Source organism: Lycium barbarum, chromosome 11 (genome assembly GCF_019175385.1).
Source record: "Lycium barbarum isolate Lr01 chromosome 11, ASM1917538v2, whole genome shotgun sequence".
In the NCBI taxonomy this organism is placed as follows: domain Eukaryota; kingdom Viridiplantae; phylum Streptophyta; class Magnoliopsida; order Solanales; family Solanaceae; genus Lycium; species Lycium barbarum.
Window position 1 is genome coordinate 8,391,977 of NC_083347.1, and position 21,031 is coordinate 8,413,007.

General features: G+C 34.3%; 2 long non-coding RNA genes across 30 annotated transcripts; one reads left to right on the top strand and one right to left on the bottom strand.

Moving 5' to 3' along the window:
- Positions 1–220: 220 nt before the first annotated feature.
- Positions 221–6,635, bottom strand: LOC132616862 (uncharacterized). Of its 20 annotated transcripts, none has more exons than XR_009573448.1 (8): positions 6,008–6,635; positions 5,595–5,786; positions 5,017–5,200; positions 3,127–3,411; positions 2,972–3,044; positions 2,814–2,876; positions 1,343–2,728; positions 221–1,227 (listed from the first exon to the last, which is right to left on the bottom strand). It is a non-coding gene; the product is annotated as an uncharacterized LOC132616862 (long non-coding RNA). The 20 variants fall into 20 exon arrangements; XR_009573446.1 differs by having other exon boundaries at positions 1,343–1,402; positions 1,705–1,824; positions 1,950–2,728; positions 2,814–3,411; XR_009573443.1 differs by having other exon boundaries at positions 221–530; positions 946–1,019; positions 1,104–1,227; positions 2,814–3,411.
- A 2,927-nt stretch (positions 6,636–9,562) lies between these two features.
- Positions 9,563–18,414, top strand: LOC132620438 (uncharacterized). Of its 10 annotated transcripts, none has more exons than XR_009574903.1 (8): positions 9,563–10,371; positions 10,983–11,084; positions 12,296–12,358; positions 12,503–12,575; positions 13,827–13,962; positions 14,423–14,568; positions 15,416–16,840; positions 17,821–18,414. It is a non-coding gene; the product is annotated as an uncharacterized LOC132620438 (long non-coding RNA). The 10 variants fall into 10 exon arrangements; XR_009574909.1 differs by lacking the exon at positions 17,821–18,414 and having other exon boundaries at positions 9,569–10,371; positions 15,416–15,964; positions 16,360–17,093; XR_009574907.1 differs by lacking the exon at positions 17,821–18,414 and adding an exon at positions 11,800–11,887 and having other exon boundaries at positions 9,574–10,371; positions 15,416–17,093.
- Positions 18,415–21,031: the final 2,617 nt, after the last annotated feature.

A 21,031-nucleotide genomic window follows, 5' to 3' on the forward strand; every position in this document is an offset into this window, starting at 1 on the left:
TAAGTTTTACCCCTCATATTTTTTGTCTTTAAATTTTACCCCTTATGTTTATGATCTTTAAATTTTGTCATTTACTTGAAAAGGTGGGCAAATACCTCAGGAGAAGGGCAAAATTTAAAGATCACAAAAATGAGGGGCAAAATTTAAAGACCACCCCAAAAGGACAATTCTGCCCTCTCAACATTGTACCGATCAAGGCCACTTTACTTTCCAGAACTGATAAAAGTAAGACCCAAGCATATAATTTTCCTATAAGACCCAAGCATATAATTTTCCTTCTTATTTTTACATTGTAATGTCCCTTATAAAATTATAGCACAGGCCCAATGTTGTGGCACCGTTCTAGCTTACAACAACAACAACAACATACCTAGTGGAACCCCACAACGTGGGGTCTGGAAGCTTTTATCAAGCGCCAAAGCTTCTATCAAGCATTACTGGTAAAATGATTAGTGTGGCTTAGCAAAATGCAGCTATACATGCGACACCATCTGGGTGAGCATTGTCGCGCTCAGCTTTTGTTCTCCAATCTGTTTAAACAAAATAGTTAGTTATTAAGCTGTAAATTGGTGCACAGGAAGGGATACAATATAGCTGTGGAGCAGTTGTTACTATTTTTGTTACGTAAATAATTTTGTAGCCGTATAATCGTAAGTATAGCTGTAGGCTTCTTGCTATTTGATCAGGAGGGAGTAAGAGCCCGTTTGGATTGACTTATGGCTTTTAACCTATCAGCCAAAAGCCATACGTTAGAAGACTTTTGACTTATCTTTGTCATTTTGGCTTAAAAATAAGTGCCTAAAAGCATTTTTTTTATTTTACCCAAACACTACAAAAGTAATTAAAAACTATTTTGGCTTAAAAGCACATAAAATAAGCCAATCCAAACAGGAAAGTCATTTATAAAATGATACATCTGACCTTGAACTCTAAAAGTATAAATACCATGGTTCCTTTTTGCCAATTCTTTATCGTAATTCACAGCAACCGATGTAAATGCAAACAGATTATTATATGTCCTGTATGTGCGAAAATGTTCAGATTCTTCAGTGCAGCCTATATATAGATTGTGTAGTTCAGCAGTTACCAGATCAGAAACTAACTTGATTGAACCCTTGCCGCAAGAAAATCCAGGTAACTCATATTCAAACCTTTTTTGCACCGCAAAATTTACAATTAGGGACAATCTTCAGAGGCATGTATCCCAATATACTAATATTTGGCAACCTGACAATACCAGTATGAACAAGCCATGACTAATTGTTAACTTTCCAAAACTAATTCATCATACATACAAGAACAGTAATACAGTATGGCAAATTCCGAAAGAAAGAGATCTTACATGAAGATAGTAACCTTCCTGCAAAAGTCTCAATCTACTTCAAGCTCTAATAATTGCAGACTTCAAATAAAAATAACATGTCTAAAGGTGAGAAGCCATAGATGAGGATGAATAAAACAAAGGAATCAACTAAAATTTCAGTTCTTGTATATACATTCCCTCCATTGCACTGTGGGAACCATAGAACAGTCTAAATGGGAGAGAAACGAAATCACATAGGAGGCCAAGTGTATGGACATAGAGCTGACTGGTTGACTTCACTTTAACAATTTAGGATGTCAAAAGGGAATATAAACAATTAGTGATACAATCATTGGAAAGACTAAAAAGACATCAAAGAGAAATTTGATAAAACATTTCACCTTGAATGCGTCTCGTGCTAAATGATTATGTCGGTCTACTATGACATTCATGCCTCCACCATTTTGTGATCTAAACTTTTGCATAGTCCTCAGATTTTTTTAATTCCACCTGTGCTCCTCCTGCATTGCCAATTGCAAATCACAGACAACCAAAATCTTTAGACATTGACCGAGGTCACAATGAACATGGTTACAAAATCTTTTTTTGTATTATTAATTCAACAAAGGTTCAGAACCAAGATTACACTATGATCCTTTACAACGAAAAGAACAACCATGCTAGAACCCAAAACACGTCAGCTATATTGGTAGAGAAGTTCTCAGTTTGTTCATTGCCAAAGTCCTCTTCTAGAACCCAATCATCTGTGATGGCCTGAAAATTGTGTTTACCAGCAACCAATCAACCCAACTCAGGACAACCAACCCATTGGATATAGTGAAATGAATGAGACTTCCACTGCGAAGCGCATATAAAGCGTGGGCTTTAATGAAAAAAAGCGCAATGGTGCAAAAATACAAATATATATATGTTTAGTCCAAGATTAATAATAATAAGCATGAATAACAAATATATGGACAAAGAAATTGTAAAAATATTAAGATAAAGTGAAATATCAATCATCTAGTGTCGCCTCCTCAAGAGAGGCTCATTGGCAAGGAAAAGTATGTTTTAGAGCCTTGATGACGACACTGAAGCGCACATAAAGCGAGGCGAAGCGCTCAACATTTTTTCAGCCTCGCTTCAGGGCTTAAGCGCGCTTAAAGCGCGCCTTTGATAACACTGTGTCCTGTATGTGCGAAAATGTTCAGATTCTTCAGTGCAGCCTACATATAGATTGTGTAGTTCAGCAGTTACCAGATCAGAAACTAACTTGATTGAACCCTTGCCGCAAGAAAATCCAGGTAACTCATATTCAAACCTTTTTTGCACCGCAAAATTTACAATTAGGGACAATCTTCAGAGGCATGTAGCCCAATTGCAGGTCAGCTATGTTTACACAGCCTGTTCTGCGTTGTCTGTGATCTGCAGGTTTTAAATATATCATTAGAATGAAGTTACAAGTAGTACATAACAATATCACAATATACAATAAAGGATTAGTGCGAACCTTTGTTTTCAATAATCCTTCAACTCATATCACATTTTGAGTTAGACGCACCTTATGTCGAGCCTAATGTCAAAAGTTAGTAAGTTAGTTTGATCTAGTAATTGTATCATAAAAGAAAAAATGCAGTATTTTAGCTGCGGTACTTATCGACATCATACACACAGAACGAAGGTGTTACACTCTTTTGCTTGTCAGAGGCAAGAGGCAAAGCCACAGGCTGAGATTTATTGGCTAACACGTGTGGTAGAACACACATTTAGTGTCATTTAATTATAATCATACGTAGGAATCAAGAAAAGTTTAAAGGTATGACCTGTTGCAGAAACAGAAGCAAAGTCCCCTGGATGGAAGTTTAGTTGTTGAGATGCAAGGCAGCAGGCTTGAAAGTAAGGCGCACATTGAGCTGGCACGGAAGAAGCTGCAGCCTCAAAAAAAGCATTTATTTTCACCTCTTGTCTTTTCATTCGTCGTTGTAGTAGTAGCGCTTCCTTTTTTTCAACAGATATCAGTTTATACATTTCATGTCGCCTAAGCTTCATTTCAGCAGCTCTATTTGTTGAGCAGGGATGCTTGTTCTTTTCCTCATAAGCCATTAGTCCTGCAGGTTGTATATGTACGAGTATCATTATCTCATTTCTTTAATTCTATTAGTAATATCTTTCGAAATTCAAACATAATAGTTGTTTACTGTTTACTATTTCTAATTGCAAGAGGCATACAATGAGGAACAGATGGGATATGCCGCAAAATGAAAACGGTCTGCATAAAATTTGTATTTTCTGGGTTGTATTACATTCAACATTTTACCTAATATTCAAACTTGAGAATGTGAATTACCATATCACTTTAAGGCCATGTTTAAATGATAGCAGATTTGCCAAGGGGATTGGATTACTGTGCTAACTCGTCCATCACTCATTCACTTATCTGTAGGTGTGGCACACTTCCGGCTAAAAACTGGTATCCAAATGATCAGAGATATGGTACCAAAATTGCATATACCTTCAGTTTCATACACTTCAAAAATCACATATATGGGGTTTTGCTGCATAATATACTGCCAAACTCATTTACTTAGATCTACTTGTAACAGAATGTGTAGCCATGTGAATCAGTTTTCTTGAAGGAAGATAAACTTAAAACCCCCTTCAGCAAGCTACAGAAGTAGAAAGGTACTATTTTACTTGTTAATAGGTGATAAGTTGTGTTACATTCTATAGTTTGATGATTTGTCCAACAGTTGGAAGAACCAGAGAGGGACCCGGTCTACTATGTGTTCTCTCTGTACATCGTAAAGTCAACAGTAACAGCTGTAAAGCTGCACTGCTCACTGCACACAAGTACAACAGAGCTGCTGCGGCCGTGCTTTAAGTCAAACGTAGGATGAGTGGTCTCTATCTCATCCCACATGCTCCCCAATATATGTACAACATGTTACAACACATTAAGCATCACTTGGAAAACCTATAATCACTTTAAAGTGCGGCCATCACGAGATTCTCCAAGTGTTCAAAACAAAACTAACCACAAACTGAAGGACCAGATCCCAACAACTGAAGATGTCAACGTCTCTTAGTTTGTTTTTTGCTTTAAGATAATTAATATATAGAACTTAAGGTAATCAATAACCCAATAGCTTAATAACCCAATAGCATGAGTTATACCGCAATTCTCTAATTCACAGAACTATGATTATGCAAAAGGCTATCCGCTGCGCAATTAGTGCAGACATAATTGCGAAAGCAATCCTCAAACAACATGAGACTACTCTTGAGTGTGAGACGTAAATTGATCCAGATTTGAAGCATGAAACTTATTCCATGCAATCAAGCAGCGAAGTTGAAGACTCCTTTTTATCTAGTGATAGCTGTTTATATAAATCCTAAGCTTGGTTGTAGAGACTGTTTCTGCTGAGTACTGATGTCCTTTCTTGGGCGGCAAGTTGACGCTATTTCTTCTTATCAAGAAATTCGAAAAGCTTCACATCAAATCTCTAACAAGGATGATTTGTGCATGTAAAAAGTCTATACAAATATACATAAAGTTCCACTTCAAAGTATGTATTTTGTTATTCTAATTAACAAAAATAAAGAACAGTAACTACCATAATACAAGCTATATGACTCATGTTCGATCTTGCCAATCACTGTTCTATTTCAATTACAGAGCAAAAGAAGCTTTGGAACACAGATTGAAAAACTACCGTTTATCCTCTGCAGTTGGTATTCAGAGATTGATGATATCCTTCTCGTGAAGCTCAACAATCTTCAACAGAGCTTTCAATTCCGCCATTCTCCCTTCATCTTCCCACTCGCGATACGTCACCCTCAGTTCCTTCACAATCGCCTAGGCATCCATCATCGTCATTCCTCAATCGTATGTTTCAGCTGCGAAGAGTATCAAAATTTTTCTGTCCGTAAATTGTTAAGCATGTAAAATGGCCCAAAGCTTTGCGGTACTACTCTTTCTTGTAAAAACTTCAAATACAAATCAAAGTAGAAGCACAAGTGGATGAAGGCTCTTTTAGAAATAAATAATCTGAAAACAGAAAAGAAAGTTGAGCACAAATGATGTAGAGAAACTTGCGAAATATTGGAAGGAATGACCAATTTTCAGAAGTCATATTTCAAGCACAGAAGCGAAGAAAAACAATAAACATCTACCAAAGGGTTGGGTGAAGAACAACAAAGAACATAATTTAGCTTTCAAACTTCATTAAATATGAATACAAGTGCTATATAAATTATACTATCACATCACAATTGATAACTAATGTTTTACCTATAAGCCGAAGGTTCAGATTTACCATAAAAGTGAGATATACTCATTCCTGTAAACATGAATTAGCCAATCAGAAAACTCAGTTGTACTATGAACACAGTTCCTCTCTCATACGCGTCTATTATGAAGCTATCTCCTTTGAAAATCCATTCATGTAAGGTGAGATGGTTTTCATCACTATCCAAGAAATACCTATACAAATCAAACAACGAAACAAAGGTAAATGGTCAAGAAAAAGTAGAACAGAAAGCGCAAATAAAATGAAGCACACAATTAGATACAATCTCAAGCAGCCACTTCATAAAGGGCAATATTAGGACTGTGCATAAGCCTAGCCAGAATTTAAAGTGTAGCTGAAGCTTTGAACAGAGGGAAAACACAATAAAGCTAAAAGAAGAATTTTATCAAAACACCTGAGATGCCTGCTTATCCTCTCTTAGGTAGTAGAGTATTCACGCTAAGCACGGGCCAATGTTCATATAATAGACAATTACAGTTAGACCTCTATAATAATAATATTTCACTCGAATAGTAGAAAAAATAACAAGTCAACTGCTGCCGTTTCTCGAAGCGTTTGACTGTTTTTTACAGGATCGCGACCGATATACATTTATTTATCCGAATTTGTGCAAGAATCGCATTCTGCCAAAATCTTCTCCATTCTTCCTTTTCTTCTCCTCCTCCTTCAATATGTTGTAGAAAATTGAAGACTCGTTATTTATTTATTTATGGTTGAAATTGAGTATGTAATTGAGCTAATATTATCAATCCCCGGCGATTCATTAGAACTTGATCACAAATCCCGATGATTCGTCAGGATTTGGGATAAACATGTTTCGCACTAGTTTGAAAATTTTCAGAATTTGTTGCTGGACTTCTAACAATCCGTCAGAATTTGTCTATAAATCTTGATGTTTTTTACGACGGGATAAATTTAGAATCTGACAATTTGTCATGATTTTTCTCCCTAGCTTTGGTTGCGAACCTATTTGCAAAGTTTTTCTTAAGGGAAAAGTACCGTCTAATGACTCAAAGTAAGAGAAAAGGTCATAAATACTCCTCGTTTATGGAGTGGGTCTAAAATGATTCTTTAACTATATACTTACCAGTTTTAGTCCTTTAATTATTTAAAATCTTATCAAATTTTTTCATCTATTTTTTATACAAACAGCGTACAAATTCATAAACCTCTGTCAGATTAAAGTTAAACCATTCTTCAAACCTGTCTCTCTCTCTCTCCTCGCTTCTTTTTCCCCGAGTTCCTCTTGTTAAAAAGAAACAAAAGCATTCCGGCACTAATGTCGCTCTCGAATCTCTGAAATTCGAAAAGACAAACTCAGACACATAATTTCTATAACCATTCTTCTCAAACACTACTAAAAAACTGGAAAAAAAATCTACGGACTGCATCAGTTATTTTTTTTTTTATTTTCTAAAATAAACCGATGGAGTCCGTTGGATTTTTTCTAAAAAGAATTATAAAAAAATCGACCGACTCCATCAATTTTTAGAGCGAAAAAACAGTATAAATTAAATCAATGTAAGTATATGAGCAAAGAATATTAGTGGTCTAGTGGTAAAGCCCTTTAATGCCAAGGAAGATACCCAGGTTCTATTCCAATTCCTATATTTCATTCTTTATTTTTATTTTTTTTTTAAAAGGGAGTCCGTCGTTTTTTTTTTTTTTTTACAAAATTGACGGACTCCGTTGGTTTTAACCGAATATTTGGGCCTAATAACTTCAGGAGTTCGTTCGGGCCAAAATAATGTCAAAAAATAATCAGTCGGCCCAAAATATCTATCAATGCACCGGTGTCCCAATCTGATATGTTTACATTCCTTTGCCAAGCGCTGGCCAGCCCAGCAACCCAATGGCTTTAAAAAAATAAAAAAGAACCAGACTTTTTGTGGCGACATAAAGTCGCCACTAAAAGCCTGCTAAGAAAAATTATGCTTCTTAGTGGCAATTAAAAAAGTCATCATAAAGGTTAAATATCACAAAACATGTATAATGTGTGTGTATTTAGTAAGAAATATACTGAAATATGTATAATATGTGTATATTTAGTAGTATATAAAAAAATGATACATTTTATATACATATGCTGGAATTATATATACACTTTATATACAAGAATGATACAATTTATACACATATACACTTTATATACAAAAATGACACAGTTTATATACATATGCTGGAATTAATTATACATAGATTATATGTTAATTATACATTTATTATACAATAATGATATGATTTTTCTTTTTTACATATACAATAGTGATACATATTATATACCACAATGATACAGTTTCTATGATACATTTTTTATACTTATGATACACTATTTATACAAGACTGATACATTTTATATACACATGCTAGAATTATATATATATATATATATATAAAATTCTATACAAAAATGATACATATTATATAAAAAAAAATGATGCAATTTTCTATTCTATAATACACATTATATACACAAATGATACATATTATATACAAAAATGATACATATCTTAGTGATTCATATTTTATACAGTTTCTATACATTACATATAGGTATTGATACATATTTTTATACACAAATGATACATATTATATACAAAAATCGCCTCAGAGTTTTTTGGAATATTTCTTACTAAATATACATATATTATACATGTTTTGGGCTATTTAACCTTTAGTGACGACGTTTTTAGTTGCCACTAAATATCCTGATATTTCTTTTGTAGCAGGCCTTTAGTGGCGACCTTTAGTCGCCACAATAGGTCTGAATTTTTTTTTTCTTTTCAAAAAAGTGTTTGGGCTGGGCTGTTGGGCAGGCCAGCCTTTAGAGGCAACTTTATAAATCTTTTGGCCCCTGCATGAAAATTGTTTAAGGTTTACTTTTTGGGTTTGAGAAAACTTGAGTCAGGCGTGGGTTTATTTTGGGCCTAGCGGTAGGGTGGCGTTTGGTTCTTCGGTTCGGTTTTTTGAAAGTGGACACCGAAAATCGCACCGAATTAATTTGGTTTGGTTAGGTTTTTTGAAGTTCGGTTCGGTTTTGATTTTTCTAATTAGCTTTTCTGCTTGTAAAATGAACTTTCTTTTTAATTAAAAATGAGATATTTTAATTAAATAGGTAGCACGATAAATGTGCTAGGAATGTACCAATCAACAGTTTTTTCAGCCAAAGCATAAAGGAATAGTGCTTGCAGGATGTATATATCATAACAAGTTCAATTCAATCCAATGTTTATATCTTAGTTTGAAATGGGCTATCCTTGTAAAACTTTGGACAAAGTACTAGATTAGGTAGACGTTCAATTCTTATTCTGAACAGTAGGCCAGCCTTAAAAAAAGAAGCAAAACAAGAAATTCATTATAAAACCAACACAGAACGCACCATTTAAAAAAAAAATGAAAAAGGAGATAATATCATTTGAGGAAAAAGAAAGAGCTAGTCAGAAGCATAAGTTCAAGTATATCCATATTATAGGCAGAATGGTATTTGTGTTTATGACTTTGATAAGAATTAAACAAATGTAACCTGTACCTTCGCAAAGTATGTTAGGGATGGGCTTGCATATATTAATTTGGGCCTAAGTGAGTGGAGTGGCCTGAGTGATCTGAGAGTTGTAAAAATTGTTTAGTAAATTTTTGATTTAACCAAAAAATTGAAGAATTGGTGAACCGGAACCGAACATCAAAATTGTTATTAAAAAAAATGAAACCGAACCAAAATATCGAAAAATTGAAATTGAAAAACCGAATTAATTCTGTTCGATCCGATTTTTCGATTTTTGATTTACTGTGTTTATACCCACCTCTACCTAGCGGCCATTTGTGTCCTTCTCCCTTTTGTTAATGGGGTCAAAATTTGAAATGGTGGCATCAAAGGACAATAATTTTAATTTTTTTGCCTCCCACCCATGCTCAAGGGAGTATATTGCATTGATTGGCGGTGCTTCTGACGTCATGACCTTTTGCTGACATTCAAAAGCCCTCAAACTTGGAGGCATTTACTAAAAAGCACTAACGCCGATGATGAGGTAAAATGAAGGACTAGGTGCAAAAAGCTGCCTAAAAATAGGGATGCATCTAGGCATAAATCAAAAGGTTGCTGGTTTTTCTGTCAACTGAGGCAACAGTTCAACTTTCTCTGCAGCTATGTACATAATAGAAATGCGTAATTTTCATAAAATTCCATATTTACCCTCTGGTCGGCAAGCATGTTGACCCAGAGCCAGATGTGCTTGCTTATCCCCACTTATTTCTATCTACTATTAATAAGTGAAGGTTCCTCGGACGACGAAGGGTAAAACTATAATTTCGCGCTGGTCCAATTATTAATTAAAATCAAGCACATATTCATTACAATTCTACCATGTTCTGCAATCTTCTCCCTTTTGCTTTCCTTCATCCGATAATTAAAATCAAGCACATATTCATTACAATTCTACCATGTTCTGCAATCTTCTCCCTTTTGCCTTCCTTCATCCGATCAGTTTTGTACTGGTTTTGTTTGCCTTTCCGATGAGTTCAATTTTCTGTAGATTCCTCCTTTAATTTGGCGTGTTCTTTTTGCGATTTCTATCAAAGAACAAGTTTGGATGGAAAAAGTTTTGATCAATTCCAAGAAATAGTTTGATAAGAGCTCATTTCTTTATCCCTTTTCATTATCGTGCTATGTTCTCCCCAAAAATTAGTTTAATCAAGTTAGATTTCTGGAAACTCGAAGAAACCAGCCGGCTACTTTCAAGCTTGGTTTTTGCTCTATTCAAGGTAACCTATAGTTTTATAATCTGAGTTTTCGCTATAGATTGGACCTCTGATTGTGCTTATTTGGATTTTGAGGTTTTGACCTGGAATTTCAAATTGGGTATTTTAGGATAGATTAAATAAATGTCTATAAGAAATTTTCGTTTTTTTTTTTTTTTTTCCCCTTCCAGTTGACTGGCTATCACTTAAATTAGTGATGTTTTTCATCTTTCTCCATCTTTTTTGCTGGTGTTGTCTATTACTGACACTTCTTTGAGTTATTTTGTTGATATATCTTGTGGGGCGTTTGATCAATATCCGAATGATTATTACAGAGATAGTTTGATGATTAATATCTGGTAGATGGATCGGTTTGGTTTTGATTTGTTGGCCTACCCTTTAATTTTATAGTTTTATGAAGGATTTTGAGGTCGTCACTTTGAAATTGGGGTTTTAAGAATTTAATTGAACTCTCTTCCTTTTCTCATTGTTCTTGGTTCGTATGATATTACCTCTTTTGCATCAATGAAGTGTTGGATGTGGTGATTTATTTTAATTTTGTAGTTTTATGAAGAATTTTGCGATTTTTCCTTTGAAATTGGGCTTTTCATAACTTGATTAAACTTTGATTTCAGAGATGGACATACAATTAAAAGATTGAAGCTCAGACATGAATATTGACAATTGACAGAATCTTCTGCACCAGCATAGATTAGATTCAGATGTAATGAGAGTAGGTATAATATCTTGAGCTTATTGTAATTGTCCTTAGTGATAATTTCTTGGCTATATGCCTCAACTGGTGTTCTTTTTCTTCTGATGCATGTCTTCGTCTTAGTTATGTTTAATTTTGTTTGCAACTTTTTAATATTGATTCTTGATTGTCGTATAGTTTGCATACAAGTCAATCGTTCGGGTATCTCTTGTTCTTCTGATATTAAGTATGATTTATGGCTCCATGTTCAGGAGATGTGTATGTTAGATAATAGATCTATGTGTAGTTGTAATTGTTCTTCATACAAAGTGAAAAACAATAAGAAACATAGTATATAGAGTAGATGAGGATATGAACCTTTTACTTTTACATGCTTGGCTGACATTTGCATTTTTTTTTTTAAACTGGTAAAGTTATTGGCCGAAATTTGCATATTAGAATTGCATTGAGAGTTAATAAAAGTGCGTTGACGTCCTATGCTGAGAACTTTAAAAATTAATCGAAGATTGTCCGTCTTGTAGTTCTTTCATGCTTCAAAAAGTAGAATAGGGGTGTGCTTCAAAGTTTCTTCAACAGTCTTCACATACGCAATAAGCAAGACACATTCGTATGACTGATTACACTCTTACTGGCATTACAATTTTTTAAATGGACTGGCTATTATAATTTTGCTGGTGATTGTTCCTTTTAGGTATCAGTTATTTCTCGATTATTTGAGACACTTTTTGGAATTTCAGAATATTCTGACTAAATTGATGATGCTGTTGAAAGGGTCTCGGAAGTTAAGTTTGTTGCTGGAGCTTTTTGAGTACCTCAGAGTTATAGGTCATTGTTAGATACTGTTTGTTGTGAAATAAATTTATATTGTCTTTTCTCATCTTTAACTTTATTTCCTTTCCTCTATCTTATTTTGTTGGATTCTTTAACTCAACTTGAGAAAGAAAGTTTTATGAGTAGCCTTGGAAATTCATTATCTTCTGAAAGTTAAAAGTCAATTACAGTCGCATGCTCTTTTCTTTGCGGTTAGTTACAGCTACATGTTCTTTTCTATGCTAAATGGCATACTACTGTGTTTTGGTGCATCGAATAGCATACAGTAATTAGGGAAGATTAAATGGAAAAAGTCGGAAAAACCAAATGAACATAAGCTTAACAAGAGAATAAGAATAAAAGATATGCAGCTGACTATTTGAGAAAAATAGTAATTTTTTATTATCTGTGTTTTGTGTGCAGGATGTGAGGTGCTGATTTTTGTGAAATAAAGCAAATGTTGGATTTTGCATTTACTACTTGATGGTATATTAATGCATGTTTAGGCTTTTTTTGATCTTTGATTTCAAGATTAACTGCCTTTCTGAATACCTCAATGTACTGAGTTGGAGGATGCAAGGCCAACATGCTGACTTACTCCAGCCTTGATTTACTGTTTTTCTGTCACAGTTGGACATGCAGCTGTTAATACAGGAAGAAGATGATCTGAAATGAAAAGTTCATATTTGGAGAACCAGTTCAGGTTAACATTGTTTCCCTTTTGTTCATTTCCCCACTTAAAATTCTCATACTCATATACGTACAATGTAATAGTGTCCTCCTTTGGTTGAATAAATGAGTGTTAGTCATCATTATAGTGATAGAATCATTATTATACTTGAGCAACATAAACTACAGGTACTATACTGTTTTTCATTTATAGTGCTACAAGTCCATGCCATTTATGATTCTGTAGGCGGATACTGTTTGATGTAGTTTTAATAAACCGGATCAATAGAGCAGAAAATATGGTGGTTCAAGTTTGGGAATATCTTTTTGATAATCATCTTCGTGTATGGGAAATCCTCTAATCTGCTGTGAATGAAATCACTGTTAATGGAGGTCTATTTTTTGGTCCTGGAGTCCTGTTAATGAGATTATAACATTTATTTAACCGTTATTAAATAGATAGAAGTTTCTTGATAGAACACTGTAGGGTTACATTGGAATCGTTTTTCAAAAGCTTTTCAAGCTTATTCTTCTACTTCAAAGTGAAAGAAAAAACACTGACTCGAATGAACAATCTGAAGTTGTAGCGATTATGTGTTCAGTTATGGTTGTGATCTTGGAAGCATGGAGCACAACAGGGGGCCAAAATGAAGGAAAGGTTGATCAATACTTTTTACATTTCCGAAAACTAACTGCATGAATCAGCTAAGTAATGGACTACTTTTCAGACTTCAGAAGAAACGTAGATACATGAGTACTGACCGTTAATTTGATACACATTAAATAAAAAGATTGGGGATAATGTATTTAAGCAATTCAAACTAATCCTCTTATATGACTAATTCGTTGCTGACTTAACTAATATGGATTATAAGGTTGAGCCTGATAGTAAAACATGGACAGATGCTCTTGTCAACTACATGTGGTCAGAAGGAATCATGTTTATTTGAAATGAGTCTTGTGTTGACTCGACGATAACGAGGAAATTGAGTGAAGATCTTGCTCGATTCTGATTCCGGAATTTTTTTACCCAGCATGATGATAATGTTAAGGTGATTGCATTAGAAAATAACATTTCCATTACACTATTTATTCTCAAGGTATGTTATCTTGATATGTAGGTTGTAATCATTTGATAGAAATCTTGTAGACATTATACAATACTCTTGTGGTTGAACTTCTGGTTATAATTTGTTATGTTCGATACGATGGTAGTATGGTGGAAGAACTTATCATTTCACTGCTAAGACTAAAACAAATGTATCCTGCTTTGTTACATGTGCAGATCGATGGATAGGGGATGATGGATCAACACCCCTTCCTTGCGGTGTACGCTTGGAGGATACATTGGAATGCAATGAGGAAAAGAACAACAGCTATAAAGATTTAACGCAAGGAAATAGACAAGAATGTTCTATAAGGTAACAAACTAGCAGAAATTGTTCTTAAAACAAATAAAGAACAATAGATACAACAAATTGAGTTTGTCCTTTTTGAACCAAAAATACAAATTCTATGTTTTAGATCATATTAGATCAGAAGTACTACTTTGGTCTCAGTACTTGGAGATTTAGTTAGTGACTTTATTGAATGACTGAAAATATTGAGGTAGTTGAAAGTAGAACTTATTCGCTCAATCGGTGAAAAAAAAAATATTACTTTTTCAGAACACTTCTGTTATATCATATTACTTTATCTGTGTGAAGATAACTCAAGGTTACTTTATATTTCTCTTTAGGTGTGTTTTTACTTTCTCTTTAGGTGTGTTTTTACTTTCTAGGTTTTCTAATTTGATGTCGGAGAAATTTGATTTATCTTTATAATATATAAAGTAGAATCTTAGTTTTGATGTTGTTCCCATGAAACCATTACTCTAAGCAGGATTATAATGAAAATATAGAGCTTTTGTTGACTGCGTTTTCTACGACCAAGGGCAGAACCGTCATTTCGCTCGCTGGTAAAAGTGATTTTGCTCAGCACACATGGCTTTTCTCACCACAATTCTGGAAGAAAAAAAAAAAACAACAGTATGTGCCCTTCCCTCGATTAGCTTCGCTATTCATTTCACTGTTTCTATTATAATTTTCCTTTTTTTATTCTTAGCTTTATTTTGGTGACTATTTGTTTCTATTACTATATATAGGTCGATTAATGTGAAACAAGATTGTTTGGAAGCTCAAAATGTTGGGAAAGTTCCATTCTTGGAAGAAAAAAAAATCCAGTTTGCGTTCAATCCTTTTTTTAATTTTACTTGATAAGTATTTCTTATTGTAATTCTATGTGGCTCCACCTAATGTTAAATAAATATGTTTGACAACTCAGATATTGGGGAATCAGTTCTTGAAGAGTGAAAGTACCCCTTTTATTTTTTTTAAATTAAATTATGAAAGTTTATGTGGATTGATTAAGAGTTTTCTTGCAGTTGGGGTAGTGGAAAGATTCAGTTTAAGAGTATAATGTTTATCTAGCTTTTGCTTTTAATTATCACGTGCAAGAGGTTGATATGCTTAACCGTCTATGATTTTACTATGTCTTCAGTTCTGTGTTAATACATATAGTAGAATCAAGTAGTTACTTTTCATGTAGTACTAGAACTTGTCAACCTTTACCTTTCGTTGGCTTTCATTGTTTTCTTTTTGTTTCTCTCTTTTGCTCTTATCTGTTACTCTTCAGACTTTCAAAGGTTAATCTATCAGTCTTTGTATCGAAGAGTTTCAAAGCGATATTTTCCTCCTATCTTTATGTCTTTTTTTCAATCTATCTATGGGAACTTAGATTACTGATATCATAAAAAGTCCTTCATTGCTTGCCTGACATGATTCTAGAGGCATCCTTTCCTTCATAATGTTCCGTCGCATCTTTCCCCTTTCTCAGGTTGCTTTCTCTCCCTGGTTTTCCTATTAGAAAGAAAGTGTAAAGGAACTTTCTCGCAAGCAAAACTCAATTCCTGGCAGTCGGCATTGACAAACCCCTATACCAGCGGCTTCATGGCTTTTCTCTGCTATTTGAGGACCTTTCTAAAGGTTAAAAACCAATCTCACTCTCAAATTCCTATGATAAAAGTGGTAATCTTTTCTTAAATTTCAGTTTTTTTTTCTTGCTTTATAGTTTGTAATTTTTTTTAGCAATATATGATGGGAATCGTTCTGGTTATCTGCCTTTTGAAGAGTCACACCCATGGCATTAGATAAGAAGGTGTCCTCATTTATTGCTGGTCATTCCAAAATGCCATCTGTATTATATAGGAGTATTTCCCTTGACAGAGAATGTTGAGATAAGTGAATATTATTGGCAAAAAGTCTAAGAATGAGGAATTGATTTGATTGCAGATACATTAAGCTGAACTTACATGTCCACTGTGGTTTTCCTCTAATGCAAAGAAACTGATCAAAAGAATCTCGAATTCCAATCCACAGACTGTAGGTATATCTCCCTCTCCAAGACAAAGGAGGAATAAAGCAGAAAAGCTACCTGATGTAATTTTGTTTACAGACAATAGATGTGTTGAGTGGTTCTTTATCTGCACTTGCCTTTACCTTCTCATTCATTACCAAAATTTACTGGGAAATTCATGGAATTTATCATTTGATGACATCGCATATCTGCATTAGACAGCTGTAGTTTTCTCCTCTCTGTCGTGAAGCTGTACTTAATATACGACCATTTGACATAATCTTATTGGTGTGTATAACATTTCTGCTAACGTTGATTAATTGACTATCACTTATTGAAAAAGATTTGAGTATGATCAAAGCTACATGATAATCACAAAGTGATTAGAAACATGCACAATTCTATGTGCAATTTCCTTTCAACAGATTATATACGCTTAAGGTGTTTATGGAAGAAGATTTTGACGATGCAGCATGGAGGTAAGAGATGGAAACTGTTAAAAGAACTATTGAATTATAGTAACAGACTACTGCAAGGGGATTGGTTATTTAGCATTATCGGGTAATCTTACTCTGTAGATGGCTGAAAAAATGTATAATGCACATTTGTTTTGTCTTAAAATCAAAAAATGAGTGTCGGTATGCACAGATGTAATTTACTGATATAACTTCACCTTATCCTGTTATGCGGAAAATGGATGGCTGAAGGTGCGACTTATTTGTATTTTCATTGGAATTGACATTGTGAAGTTTGTTGATGTCGTATTAATGTTTTATGGAATTCGCTTCGGTCTTTGAACGTGAAAGCCTAACTTAGGGGAATTTCCATTCAATTTGAAAAGGAGAAGGAAAGTAAGGCCTGCCATGTTGCACTTGAGCATGGGAAGATGGAAGTGATTGTTTCAAGGTCTGTCATTCTAAAAGTAACACATCTTGTGGAATACAATCACATTCTATTCATTATTTTCTCCAATAGAGTTTGAATTCTGACTGAGATTGTAGCAATGACTCTTTCCTGAGTGAAGTATTGTTAGCTACTAAATGCAGTATTGATTCTTGATAATGTAGCATAGGATAAACTATGAATACTTTAAGGATAGCAACTGTATGTGCTTTACAAGGAGATTTTCTATATTGCCTTCTCAATTTCTATACGATAAGATTTGATTGCCTCCTTATTATATGTTTGATAAACTTTGAATGTGAAGTGAGAAAAGCTCCTATACAGTTACTATAATTTACTCAGAAGCGGATTATCATATTCTTTGAGAATGATATTCCACCAACAAAAAGTTAAAGAATCTGCACTTTCCTGTAACAAAATCTCCAGCTTAGTTTTAGTATGTGTTGAAGAAAATTCTTGTTAAATTATTCAGAAAGAATATAGTGCTTTGAATGTGGAGTTATAACATAATTAAGTCTGTAGTTGCCTTTTTTCTCTTTCTAGCAAGCTTGGTAATGTAATAATATAACTTTGTTCCGCATAATATGAAGCATATTATCTTATGAGTAATATTTAACTTGATGGTATTGGTTCTTTTTTTTTTAGTTAAACTCTTACAAAATGAATAAGGAAGTACCTTGCAAAAGTCAAACCACTTTTATATAACAACATTCGAGCACGGGCTCGGGCCATCTAGTAGTAGTAGATAGTAGATAGTAGATGGTAGAAGTCGGTATAGTGGAAGTAGATATTAGTAATAGTCGAAGTAGACTAATACCATTATTTTTGGATTATTTCCATAGTGGCAGATTATGTAATTAATGTAGCATATTAAAACAAAATACTATCAGTTTTATTCGTATATTCTTTACCTTTTTCAAAAAATTAGGGATTACATTTAGATTCTAACTAAATTGTTCCTCTTTCTTTTTTTCTTTTTAAAGAGAACTAAAACAACAAGAAACTGGCCCGAAACTAGGCGAAGCAATGAGATCCCAACAGCATCTCCTGCAGCACGCGAAGAAATATTAGAAGGCACGTGTGAATGTCTTTCAAAGCGAGACTCTTAACTAAAAGTCAAATTGGCTAACCCATCAGCAACCGAATTAGCCTTCCTGTAAATATGGGGCAACAGAGACTACCCAGTTCCTAGCCAAGAGGCGACGAACAGTTGACAATATCACCATTCTGACGAGGCACAGTTCTTCCAGCCTGCAACACTTGAACTACACTAGCATGATCAATTTGCAAGGCAACTGCGCGCCAACCCCTATCCCAGGCTTCCTGAAGTCAGTGAGGACTCCTCATAGCTCAGCTTTAAATATGCAAACTCCAATTTTGAGTGAAAATCCTTCACCACCTGCTATCAGAATCATGAAATACACCGCCTGCAGTTCCCATCAAAATTCTCTCGAAGAGCCCCATCCGTGTTCAAAGCTACCCACCCAAGGCTATGAGGTGACTAGCCGAACAAAACTATGTGCTTGTTGTTAGACACTTCCCCAATATTCTTCAAGTTCCTCTTTCTCATTCATGCATCATATTAGTCTCTTTCCCGTTTTTCAAAGATATTATTGATTTGAAGGAGCACTAATTCAAAACAAAGAAAAATAAAAAATAAAGTAAAGCGCTACAAGTGAAGATAAAAAAAAAAAAAAGCCAAGAAATTTTAAGAAAAGTACGATGGAGCAAGGCAAAAATAGAAAGAAATGTTAATCGGGGGCCTGACAAGATGAGTTAAAATTTAGTAGGTTAAGATTAGTCTTTCCCATTGCCACTGCCCTACTCCCCCCCGTTTATCATCATGTAATCATTGCATGTTACTTCTTCATAGTTGAGTCCCTTGGTAAAAATTCAGTCTCCGCCATTAATGATTGACCGCAAATTGTTTTAGACTGAATCTTAGTTACAATTGCTATATATAAGCTGAGTAGCAGGGGAGATATGGGAAGCTATTCATCAAGAAGAAAATTGTCATTCACATGAAAAATAACAATTCATAGCAAGGGCATTATGGAAAGCTAATAAAACTACCAGATGCACTTGTAAAGTAGTTTAAAATAGTAGGTGTTTCACCAACAAAGGTTGTGGTGTAGTGACTTGTATTATTTCATCCTTAATCAAGAGGTGTCGGGTTCGAAATCCCTTAGGCACGGAGTCACCTTTAGTAGGGAGTGTCTTTCCCCCCAATATAGGAAAACTAGTACGGGACACTAGATGAGAAACAAAAACATATACATTGAGATATAATTTCGATCATTCACCCATCCAATGAAACAATAAAAAATTAAATTCCTATGCTGAGTACTATTTGTTACTCCCTCCATCCTATATCACTTGTCCCCTTTCCCCTTTATACGCCCTTTAATAACTCATAAATAAAAGTGTATTTTTAGTGCATTCTCCTTATCTCTCTCCAATTAGTTGCACTCTAATTAATATTGGTTACTTTAAAAAACATTAATGTAAAGGGCAAAGTAGAAAAACTTAATTAATTCTATTTTGATTTTGTAAATTAACAAGTATTTTGGGAAAGAATATTTATAGTAATGTTGACAACAATATGGGACTGAGGGAGTAGATGTTTGGTTCTCGAATTAGAAGATATTAACTCACACTTTTGAGCCTGTTTTATCATCAATATACTTTTAGGAATGTAGTTTTTTTATCTTTTCTTTTATTTGTGTAATTTAATTATTTTTTCGAATTGTGAGGTTCATTTAATTCCATGTAGGGTATCAACCATCTTTATTCTTTATAAAAAAATATTTGGTCTATTTTCCTCTTAATTTCAAAATCAATTGATATTATTTATATAAGTTATATTTTAAGGTATATGTCCTGCATTATTTTACCTTCTTTAGATTTATATTAATCATCTTGAAATTTTTGTGCAAAGCACGTGCATCTTTTTATTTATGTACGTATGTGCATAATGTTGGGTCCATCCCCTTATTTTGAGGAAGAAAACACCTCCCTTATTTTAGGGAAGAAAACACTTCCCTTGTTTTGAGGAAGAAAACACTTCTCTTGTTTTGAGGAAAAAAACATCTTCCTTGTCTTTGGAAAATTGTCAAGTGCTTGCTTGAGTCACTAATGACATTAATTGGTTAATCTCATACCTATAAATATGGAAGCTTTCTCATTTGCTAGACACACAAAAAATTGAAGAAGATAACACATTCCAAAGAGAGAAAAAATCTAAGAGAAATACTCTTAGTGAAAAGCCTAAGTAAGAGAAGATTTTTGAGAGAATTTTTAGTAAAATATTCTTGAGCGAAATTGGGATTGGGGTTGTGAGGTGGAGTGTTGTAAACACTTGTAATATTTCTTTGTTTACTAATATCTGCAGCAGCAACGTGGACGTAGCTCTCACATTGAGGGTGAATCACTATAAATCTGTGTGTGCTATTTATTCTTCGCTTACATTACGGCGTAAGTAGGTTCTGTCTAAGGAGGTTGGTATTCAAGTGGTCCAACTGTGACCCTCCAATCTTTCCTGGGAACCTGCTTATAAAGGTCGGATTTGGGATTCAAATTCCTAACAACTGGTATCAGAGCAACAGGTTGTGTTGTGATTTAGAAACGATGGGAGGCGAAGATGGTACGACGCACAACATCGGTAAATTCGATGGTACAGATTTTGTATTCTGGAGAATGCAAATTGAAGATTATTTATATGGCAGAAAGCTTCATGAACCTCTGAGTCCGAAACCAGAGGAGATGAAGCAAGCAGATTGGGATCTCCTAGACAGATAAGTTCTGGAAGACATTCGGCTGACGCTGTCAAAGAACGTTGCTCACAACGTGACAAAGGAGAAGACCACCGCAGATATGATGAAGGTATTGTCTGACATGTATGAGAAACTTTCGACAAATAATAAAGTATTTCTCATGTAGAAACTATTTCATCTAAAGATGATGGAAAATGCTCATGTTGCTACACACGTAAATGAATTCAATACCATTGTAAATCAATTGTCATCGGTAAAAATTAATTTCGATGATGAAGTGCAAGCTCTAATTTTGTTGGCATCTGATAACGTCCAAATTCACCCTATTAATTAGAATGAGCACGGTCGTATGCAAATATAATTTACCCAACTATGAGTCGGGGTTGAATCCCACAGAGAACAATATGTAGGCGATTAGGAA